Here is a 9,465-nt window from a genome sequence, read left to right on the forward strand (position 1 = left end):
AAAGTCCTCATATGAGTGAAGTCATATGATTTTTGTCTTTCTCTGACTAATTTCACTTAGCATAATACCCTCCAGTTCCATCCATGTAGTTGCAAATGGCAAGATTTCATTCTTTTTGATTGCCGAGTAATACTCCAGTGTGTGTGTGTGTGTGTGTGTGTGTGTGTGTGTGTGTGTGTGTGTGTGTATCACATTTTCTTTATCCATTCATCCATCGATGGACATTGGACATTTGGGCTCTTTCCATACTTTGGATATTGTTGATAGTGCTGCTATAAACATGGGCGTTCACATGTCCCTTCGAAACAGCACACCTGTATCCCATGGATAAATGCCTAGTAGTGCAATTGCTGGGTTGTAGGGTAGTTCTATTTTTAGTTTTTTGAGGAACCTCCATACTGTTTTCCACAGTGGCTGCACCAGCTTGCATTCCCACCAACAATGCAAAAGAGATCCTCTTTCTCCACATCCTTGCCAACATCTGTTGTCACCTGAGTTGTTAATGTTAGCCATTCTGACAGGTGTGAGATGGTATCTCATTGTGGTTTTGATTTGTATTTCCCTGATGACGAGTGATGTTGAGCATTTTTTCATGTGTCAGTTGGCCATCTGGATGTCTTCCTTGGAGAAGTGTCTATTCATGTCTTTTACCCATTTCTTCACTGGATTATTTGTTTTTTGGGGAGTTGAGTTTGATAAGTTCTTTATAGATTTTTGATACTAACCCTTTATCGGATATGTCATTTACAAATATCTTCTCCCATTCTGTCGGTTGCCTTTTAGATTTGCTGATTGTTTCCTTCGTTGTGCAGAAGCTTTTTATTTTGATGAGGTCGCAGTAGTTCATCTTTGCTTTTGTTTCCCTTGCCTCTGGAGATGTGTTGAGTAAGAAGTTGCTGAGGCCAAGGTCAAAGAGGTTTTTGCCTGCTTTCTCCTCAAGGATTTTGATGGCTTCCCATCTACTGGATTTCTTTTTTAGATGTATAAACATTTTTTGACAAATGGGGAAATTTGAGTGTAGAGAGTATATTGGGGATTGTATTGAAATCATTTGGTTTTTCTCAGGGTTATTAATGATGCTGTGGATGTATATGAAATACACTTGTTTCTAAGGAGATATGCTGAAATATTTTGAGGTGAAGTGTCATGATTTCTATACTCTCAGATGATTAAGCAAAAAGGAAAATGTATATATAAAGATAGAAATATAGGGACGCCTGGGTGGCGCAGTCGGTTAAGCGTCCGACTTCAGCCAGGTCACGATCTCGCGGTCCGTGAGTTCGAGCCCTGCATCAGGCTCTGGGCTGATGGCTCGGAGCCTGGAGCCTGTTTCCGATTCTGTGTCTCCCTCTCTCTCTGCTCCTCCCCCGTTCATGCTCTGTCTCTCTCTGTCCCAAAAATAAATAAACGTTGAAAAAAAAATTAAAAAAAAAAAGATAGAAATATAAAGCCAATGTGTTAAGTTGTCAAATGTATTAATAGTTGGTATATATAGGCGAGGGGTATAAAGGTATTTATTTTACTGTTTTTCAATTCTTCTCTGTGTTTGAGATTTTGCAAAATACAAAAAGGTGAATTTTTTAAAAGTTTATTTATTTATTTTGGGGGGGAGGGACAGAGAGAGAGGGAGAGAGAGAGAATCCCAAGTAGCCTCTGTGCTATCAGTACAGAGCCTGACACAGGGGTCAAATTCACCAACCTCAAGATCATGACCTGAGCCTAAATCAGGAGTCAGAGGGTTAACCGACTGAGCCACCCAAGCACCTCTAGGAGTTTTAATTTTATTTATTTATTTATTTATTTATTTGGGGGGGAGAGAGAGAGAGAGCACATGTAAGTGGGGGGAGATGGGTAGAGGGAAAGAGAGAGAATCTCAAGCAGGCTCCATGGTCAGCATGGAGCCCAGCCGAGGGCTCGATCCCACAACCCTAGGATTATGACCTGGGCCGAAATCAAGAGTCCTATGCTTAATGGACTGAAGCACCCAGGTGCTCCTCGAAGTTTATAAGCCACAATGAGATTTTATAAGGCACAATGAAAAATCTTCATAAATTTGACTAATTTAAAACTTCTGTACTACAAAATATAATAGAAGCAGTCAATGAAATAAGCCCATCTATAGGAAGATGTTATGTATATACATATATATATGTATGTATATATATATGTGTGTGTGTGTATATATATATATATGTGTGTGTGTGTGTGTGTGTGTGTGTATCCAACAAAGGGTCAATATCCAGAATACTTAAAGAAATTCCATGTAAAGAAAAAGGAGTTAGGGTCAAATAACCCAAGAGAAAAATTGGCAAAGGATCTGCATAAGCAGTTTCCAAAAGGAAATCCAAGTGGCAACAATATAAAAAAAAATGTTCAACTTCACCAGTAATTAGGGAAATATAAAATAAAATAGCAATGATAAAATGTTATAATAGTCATATTATGGTTGCATTATTAATATAACATTAGAGTAAAATGTATAATTAAATACCATAATGAGATTATTTTCATATTGAAAAGTTTGACATTATCAACTGCACATTGGAATTTTATGCACTGCTAGTAGGAGTGTAAATTGGTTAAAAAATTCTTTGGAAAGCAATTTTTTAATAGTAAACTTGAATATATGTATACCCTATGACTTAGTAATTGTATCTCTAGATATTAACCCTAGAGAAAGATTTTATTACATAGGTAAAGATGCATTATGTAAGGATAGTCAATCAGTCTAGCACTTTTGTTACAGTGAAAAATTAGAAACAACTTAAATATCTATTGACAAAAGAATTGGATTCATTTTGTACTGCTTTCCCTCTTGCTAATTCTACTCCAGTTACACAGACTTCCTTGAAGTTCCTTGATCCCTTCAAGCAAGTTCCCACCTTGGGGCCTTTTCATTTACTCTCTTCCTACAATGTTCTTACCCCAGAAATCCACTAATCTTGCTCCTTCACTTCCTTCAGGACTCTGCTCAAATTCCACCTTTTCAGAAAAGCATTCCCTGACCATCCTATCTAAAAGATTACTCCTTCTCTTCATGTTCTATGTCATTAACTTGCTTTGTATATTGATATATATTTATTTGCTTTCCGTCTCCCACCCTTCATCATGGTCATTGGGTCATTGTTTTCAGTTCTTTACTGCCCAAGCTGTCACCATGTGACTCTGCAAATCCTCCTACTACAGTGCAACGTAGTAGGACATCTCATGTGGCATGTTTTGGCTAATGGGATGTAAGCAGGGAGGGGGGCGTGAGGACTTAAAAGGCTATTATATATTTCTACTCACCTTTCTTGTATTTCTGTCATCCACCATGGGAATAATGTGCCTCAGATAAGCAGTTTGAAGACTGTAATGCAGACCTGAACTTGACCTGAAACCTGGTATTCAGCCAAGTCCAGCCAAACATTGGCAAACCCAGTCAAGATCAGCCAAATTTTGTCTGATATGCAGACCTGTGAGTGCGAAAAATAAGTATCTGCTATTGTAAGCTACTGAGAACATTGGGAGTATTTATTATGCAGCATTGTTGCAATGATAGCTGACTGATATAACCCTCTAGAATATAAACTGTAGCACAGCAGGGATTTTGCCAGTTTTGTTCACCAGTGTACATGGTCAGTGACTAAAACAGTGCCTCGCACACATAAATGCTTAATAAATATTTGTTGAAGGCATTAATTAATGTATTTGTACTAAAGCTATAAAACTGTTGGTGATAGCAAAGAGCAAAGCAAGAGTTCAAGTGTGCAAAGAAATAATTATAATTGGCTCTGTTAAAAATGTAGTCAGTCAGAAGCTGACACCAATGTATGAATGCCACCTCCAATCAGATAAACAAGCAGCTTCTTAAATTGACAATAGATCCATATAAAACCAAAGGACAGTTAATAAAAGGATCAGAAGGAAAAATGTCCTGGAAGGACTTCAGTATTTCCTTTTGAGTAAATTTGAGTATATTTACTTTTGAGTAAATATAAATATTTACTCAAATATTACCATCACCTCTGATTTGGAGACTTTTCAGGAAGAGAAATGTCACCAGCCCCTGTCCCACAGAAAAAATGAAATGAGCTATCATCATCTATGAGCTGGCTGGTGGTAAAAACAGAAGTCAAGGGGTGCCTTGGTGGCTCACTCAGTTGAGCCTCTGACTTCAGCTCAGGTCATTATCTCATGGTTTGTAAGTTCGGGCCTAGTTCGTGAGTTCAGGCCTTGCATTGGCTCACTGGTGTCAGCCTGTCAGTGCAGAGCCCAATTCGGATCCTCTGTCTCTGCCTTCCCCCATTCACGCTCTCTCTCAAACAAATAAAACATTAAAGAGAAATAGAAGTCAAATAGGCCTTATGAACGATCCTATGTATTTATATAGATACAAGAACAAATATTAAAGTGAATGGAGCAAATGTTAATAAGTGAATTTACGTAAAGGGTATGGGGTATTCCTTTACTATTCTTACACTTTTTCTCTAAGTTTATAGTTTACTTCCAACTTTTTTTTTAAGTGTATTTATTTTTGAGAGAGAGAGGGAGAGAGAGAGAGTGAGTGGGCAAGGGGAAGAGAGGGAGGGTTGACAGAGGATCCAGAGTAGGCTCTACCCTGACAGCAGAGAGCCCGACATGGGGCTTGAACCCACAAATCACAAGATCATGACCTGAGCCAAAGGCAGACACTTAACTGACTGAGCCACCCAGGCGTCCTCCAATTTTTTTTTTTAACATGAAAGAAAGTGTTGTTCCAGTATATCCAGTGAGAAACAGAATATGGCTTATCCTGAATAGAACAACTTTTATGGTCTCAAATGACTTAGACAGCTAGCAATTGTCTGTTTCACTTGGGTCAATGAAACATACGTTGTCAGAATGGTCAGATGCATGTTGCCTCCCCATGGAATGACTTTCTCTTGTGTCTGCTGTTCATATGTTTCTTATACTGTCTCTTGCCATACCTGGGATTATCTTGGGTTGTCATACTGTTTCTCTTGCAAGTTTATCATCTTCCTCAAGTGTGTTGAGATTGAGAACTGTTACAGTTTTGAGCAAGCAATAGATTCTGCCTCTTTAGCTGAGTCAGCCCAATGTACCACCTGTCTTAGTTTGAGTTCCTCCAGAAAACAATCTTAGACAAAGGTTTAAGTATAAGTAGGTTATTTGGAAGGTGCAAATGGAATGCTGGGAGGAGCAGATGATCCCAATGGCATCATTACTTCTTCCCTTTCATACTTTGTTCTCTATGTCAGAATGTTAGGCTATACATAATGTGGGAAAGAGAAGTGAGAAAAGGTAGAGATGGCAATCAATAAATAATGTATTTTTAAGCCACCTACCACTATGGTCAACTGGGACTTATTCATGCAGAGAGACTAGGAAACAATATAAAACTCGTACTTCAAAATTATACTTACCACACACAGCGGTAGGGAACTAGTTAATTCCCCAGAATATCAGGGTCAGGTTAGGAGAGAAGCTGTTAGGAAAAGAGGTGCAGGTGTTGGGTACTGGAAGGCTTCCAGAAAACACTCAAGTGTTAAGGCCCAAGAGATACAGGCAGGGCACTAACAGCACCTGCTACTAGACCTAAGAATGTCTGTGGAATACCTACTAGTGAGCCAAGGAACTGACTAGCACTAGGTCCCAGAAAGGCAATCCAAATTAAAGGTGCTATATAGCTCTTCTCTTGACAAATAGACACCAAGATAATGTGTAGTTTTCCTTTTGACAAATAGACACTATCTACTTTGGTTGAAATAGAATACCACTACTTAGGGCATTGACATTCCATCTGCAACCACTCCACACATAAAGATTCACCCTATTTTCTACCACATTATACAATATCTGGCCCCAAACACTCCTCTTTGCCATCTTGTGTTCAGCCCTAACATCCTAAGATGAAAAGATGTGAAATGAAAGTATTGATGCCATTTGGGGCATTACGTTCAGATTCCATCAATCATAATGGGAATAAGATGAGCCAGAAAAATAAGAACCTGCCTCGTACCTCAAAAACCATTGAGAAAATTCTACCAGGCAAAGCTAGGAAAGTTTTGCTATTTCATACAAGGAGGAGGAAGCCTATCTCATTCTTGGGCTACTGAGACAGATCTACCCATCTAGGTATGATGTCCACATCAGGTTCACCACTCAGAACGTGGTCCAGATTGTTTTCCTTTTATCTCATTTCCCTTTCATTTAACAATATTATTGAGTATCTACAATAGGTCTGGCAGCTAAACAAGATAAATGCATACCTTGTTCTCTGAAGCTTATAATTTAGTGGAGGAGGTGCATTATAAAACAAATAATTACCTAATTAACAGTTGTGTTAAACGCTAAGGAAGAAAGGTATAGAAAGATTGTGAGTGTATAATTGAGGGATTAGTCAATCCAGGCTGAAGTGGAGTGTCAGGGAAGCCTTCACTGAGGAAGTAATATTTAATCTAAGACTTGAAGAATAGAGTTTGGCCAGAAGAAGAAAGAACATCTGAAAAACTGCATTTAGAAGAAGGAGTTTAGGACATTCCTGAGAAAGATGGCCAATATAGCTGCAGAGCAGTAGTCACAGAGAAGCATAGTGGAGGAAGAGGCCAGACAGATGGGAAGAGCAAGTTCATGTAGACAAAGAGAAAAAAAAAAGTGTCTTTCTATTTATTTGTTATTTATTTTTGAGAGAGAGCACAAGCAGGGACGGGGCAGAGAGAGAGAGGGAGATACAGAATCCGAAGCAGGCTCCAGGATCTGAGCTGTCAACGCAGAGCCTGACGCAGGGCTCAAACCCACAAACAGTGAGATCATGCCTGAACTGAAGTTGGATGCTTAACGGACTGAGCCACCCAGGCGCCCCAAAGAGAAGAAAAGTTTTGAGTGTCAGAGTGGAGGAAGATCAAGATCAATTTTTCCTGTTCTAGAAATATATATAAATGGAAATATATGCTTGTGTCCAGTCTCTTTCACTCAACATAACATCTATGAGTCATTTATGTTGTATGTACAGTTTATTCCTTTTTTATTACAGATTAGTTATGTAATTATATGAATATGCCAGGGTTCTTTATCCATTTTCCTATTGAGGGACATTTAGGTTGTTTCCAGTTTGGGCTATTGTGAATGAAGCTGCTGTGAACATTCATGTAAAGGTCTCTTGTGTACATAAGTTTACAAATCTCTTAAATACCTAAGAGAGGAATCACAGGTCATAGGGTATAGACGTATAACTCTAAAATTGCCAAATCATTCTCCACAGTTGTACCATTTTACACTTCCACCAGCAATATATGAGAGTTTGTTGTTCCACATTTTTGCCAACATTTATTGTCAATCCTTTTAAATTCAGCCATTCTAAGTGAGCATAAAACAGTATCTCACTGTCGTTTTAATTTGCATTTCTTTGATGCCATTTACATTTTCCCTTTGCATATCTACCTTTGTAAAGTATGGTTATTCTTCTGTTCATTTTTAAAACTAAGCTGTTTATCTCATTATTAGTTGTACGAGTGCTTTGTATATTTTGGATGCAAGTTCTTTGTCAGCTATATTTTGCAAATCTTTTCTCCCACTTATATGTGGATTTTTTTTAAAAACTCAACTTACAGACACAGGAACAGATTGGTGGGAGGTGGAGGATCAGTGAAATGGCTGAAAGTGGTCAAAAGGCACAAACTTTTAGTCACAAAATAAATAAGTTGTGGGATGTAATGTACAGCATGGTGACTATAGTTAACAATACTGTATTCTGTATTTCAAGATTGCTAAGGGGATAAATCTTAAAAGTTTTCATCACAAGAAAAGAAGCATAACTATGTATGGCAATGGATGTTAACTAAACTTAATGTGGTAATCATTTACAATATATTCATGTATCAAATAATTATGTTGTATACCTAAAACTAACACAGTGTTATATGTCAATTATATATATTTGAAAAAGTCATTCCATTGCCTTCTGGGCTATCATTATTTCTGATGAGAAATCAGATATACATCATCGACCTTCTGTCACATGTAGCTTTACTCTGGCTGCTTTTAAGATTTTATCTTTGGATTCAGCAATTTATGATATGTTTAGGTGTGATTTTTGTATTTATCCTTTTTGGTTTCTTTCAGCTTTTGGACCCATACATCAATATCTTTCATAAAATTTGCTAAGTTTGCAGCTGCTATTTTTCTGCCCCATTCTCAATTTATTCCAGGACTCTAATTTCACCTTTTTATGGTCCAATTGGAATTTGAGACTTTATTTTTCTTCCATTTTTTTCTCTCTGTTCTTCAGATTGGCCAATTTCCGTTAACTTACATTCACGTTCACTGACTGTTTCTTCCCCACTTTCTCCAATTTACTATTAAATCCATACAGTGAATTTTTAATTTTAGTTATTGTATTTTTCAGTTCCAGAATTTCATTTAGTTTTTCTCTTAATATTTTCTCTATCTTTGTTGAGATCCCGTATCTGTTCATTCATTATGCATTTATCTTCTCTTCAGTCCTTATAAAAATTTATAATGGCTGTTTTAAAGTCCTTTTGTGATCATTACAACATCTGGATCATCTTGAGGTCAGTTACTCTTGACTGCCTTTTTTCTTGAATCTGGATTATATTTTCCTGTTTCTTCACAGGTTTAGTCATTTTTTTGTTGACTGCTGGACATCGTTTGATACATTGTAGCACCTCTGATCTCTGTTACATTCCTCTGGAGAGTGATTTTCAGGCCTTTCCTCCATTTTTATTTTTATTTTTAAAAAAAAAATTTTTTTTTCTTAAGTTTATTTATTTTTGAGACAGAGAGAGACAGAGCATGAACGGGGGAGGGTCAGAGAGAGAGGGAGACACAGAATCGGAAACAGGCTCCAGGCTCTGAGCCATCAGCCCAGAGCCCACGCGGGGCTCGAACCCATGGACCGTGAGATGGTGACCTGAGCTGAAGTTGGAGGCCCAACCGACTGAGCCACCCAGGCGCCCCAGGTCTTTCCTCCATTTTTAAATCAGGTTATTTGTTTTCTTATTTCTTAGTTGTAAGGGTTCTTTGTATATTTTGGATAACAGTCCTTTATCAGATGTGTCATTTGCAAATATATTCTCCCAGTCTGAGGCTTGTCTTCACATATTTTTTGACCATGTCTTTGCAGAGCAGAAGTTTTTAATTTTAATGAAGTCAGTTTATCAATTATTTCTTTTATGGCTTGTGTTTTTGGTGTTGTATTTAAAAAATCATTGCCATACTCCAGTGTTACCTATTTTCTCCTATGTTTTCTTCTATGAGTTTTATAGTTTTGTGTTTTGTTTAGGTCTATAACCCATTTTGAGTTAACTTTTGGGAAGGGTGTTAGGTCTGCATCTAGATTCATTGTTTTGTATGTGGATGTCCAGGTGTTCCAGCATCATTTGTTGAAAAAAACTATCTTTGCTCCATTGTATTGTCTTTGTCCTGTATCAAAGATCAGATGACCATATTTATGTGAGTCTATTT

General features: G+C 37.6%; 1 protein-coding gene across 1 annotated transcript in view; it reads left to right on the top strand.

Annotated features, from left to right (window-relative positions):
* LOC121041954 (transmembrane protein 202-like) overlaps positions 1-8,815 on the top strand; it is a 48,649-nt gene extending 39,834 nt beyond the window's left edge. The window contains exon 2 of the transcript XR_005795934.1: positions 8,104-8,815. The gene's annotated coding sequence lies outside the window, so the exon portion shown is untranslated. The remainder of the gene's footprint in view (positions 1-8,103) is intronic.
* Positions 8,816-9,465: the final 650 nt, after the last annotated feature.

This window comes from Herpailurus yagouaroundi, unplaced genomic scaffold, assembly GCF_014898765.1.
Source record: "Herpailurus yagouaroundi ecotype Mexico unplaced genomic scaffold, PumYag 184, whole genome shotgun sequence".
Lineage (NCBI taxonomy): Eukaryota > Metazoa > Chordata > Mammalia > Carnivora > Felidae > Herpailurus > Herpailurus yagouaroundi.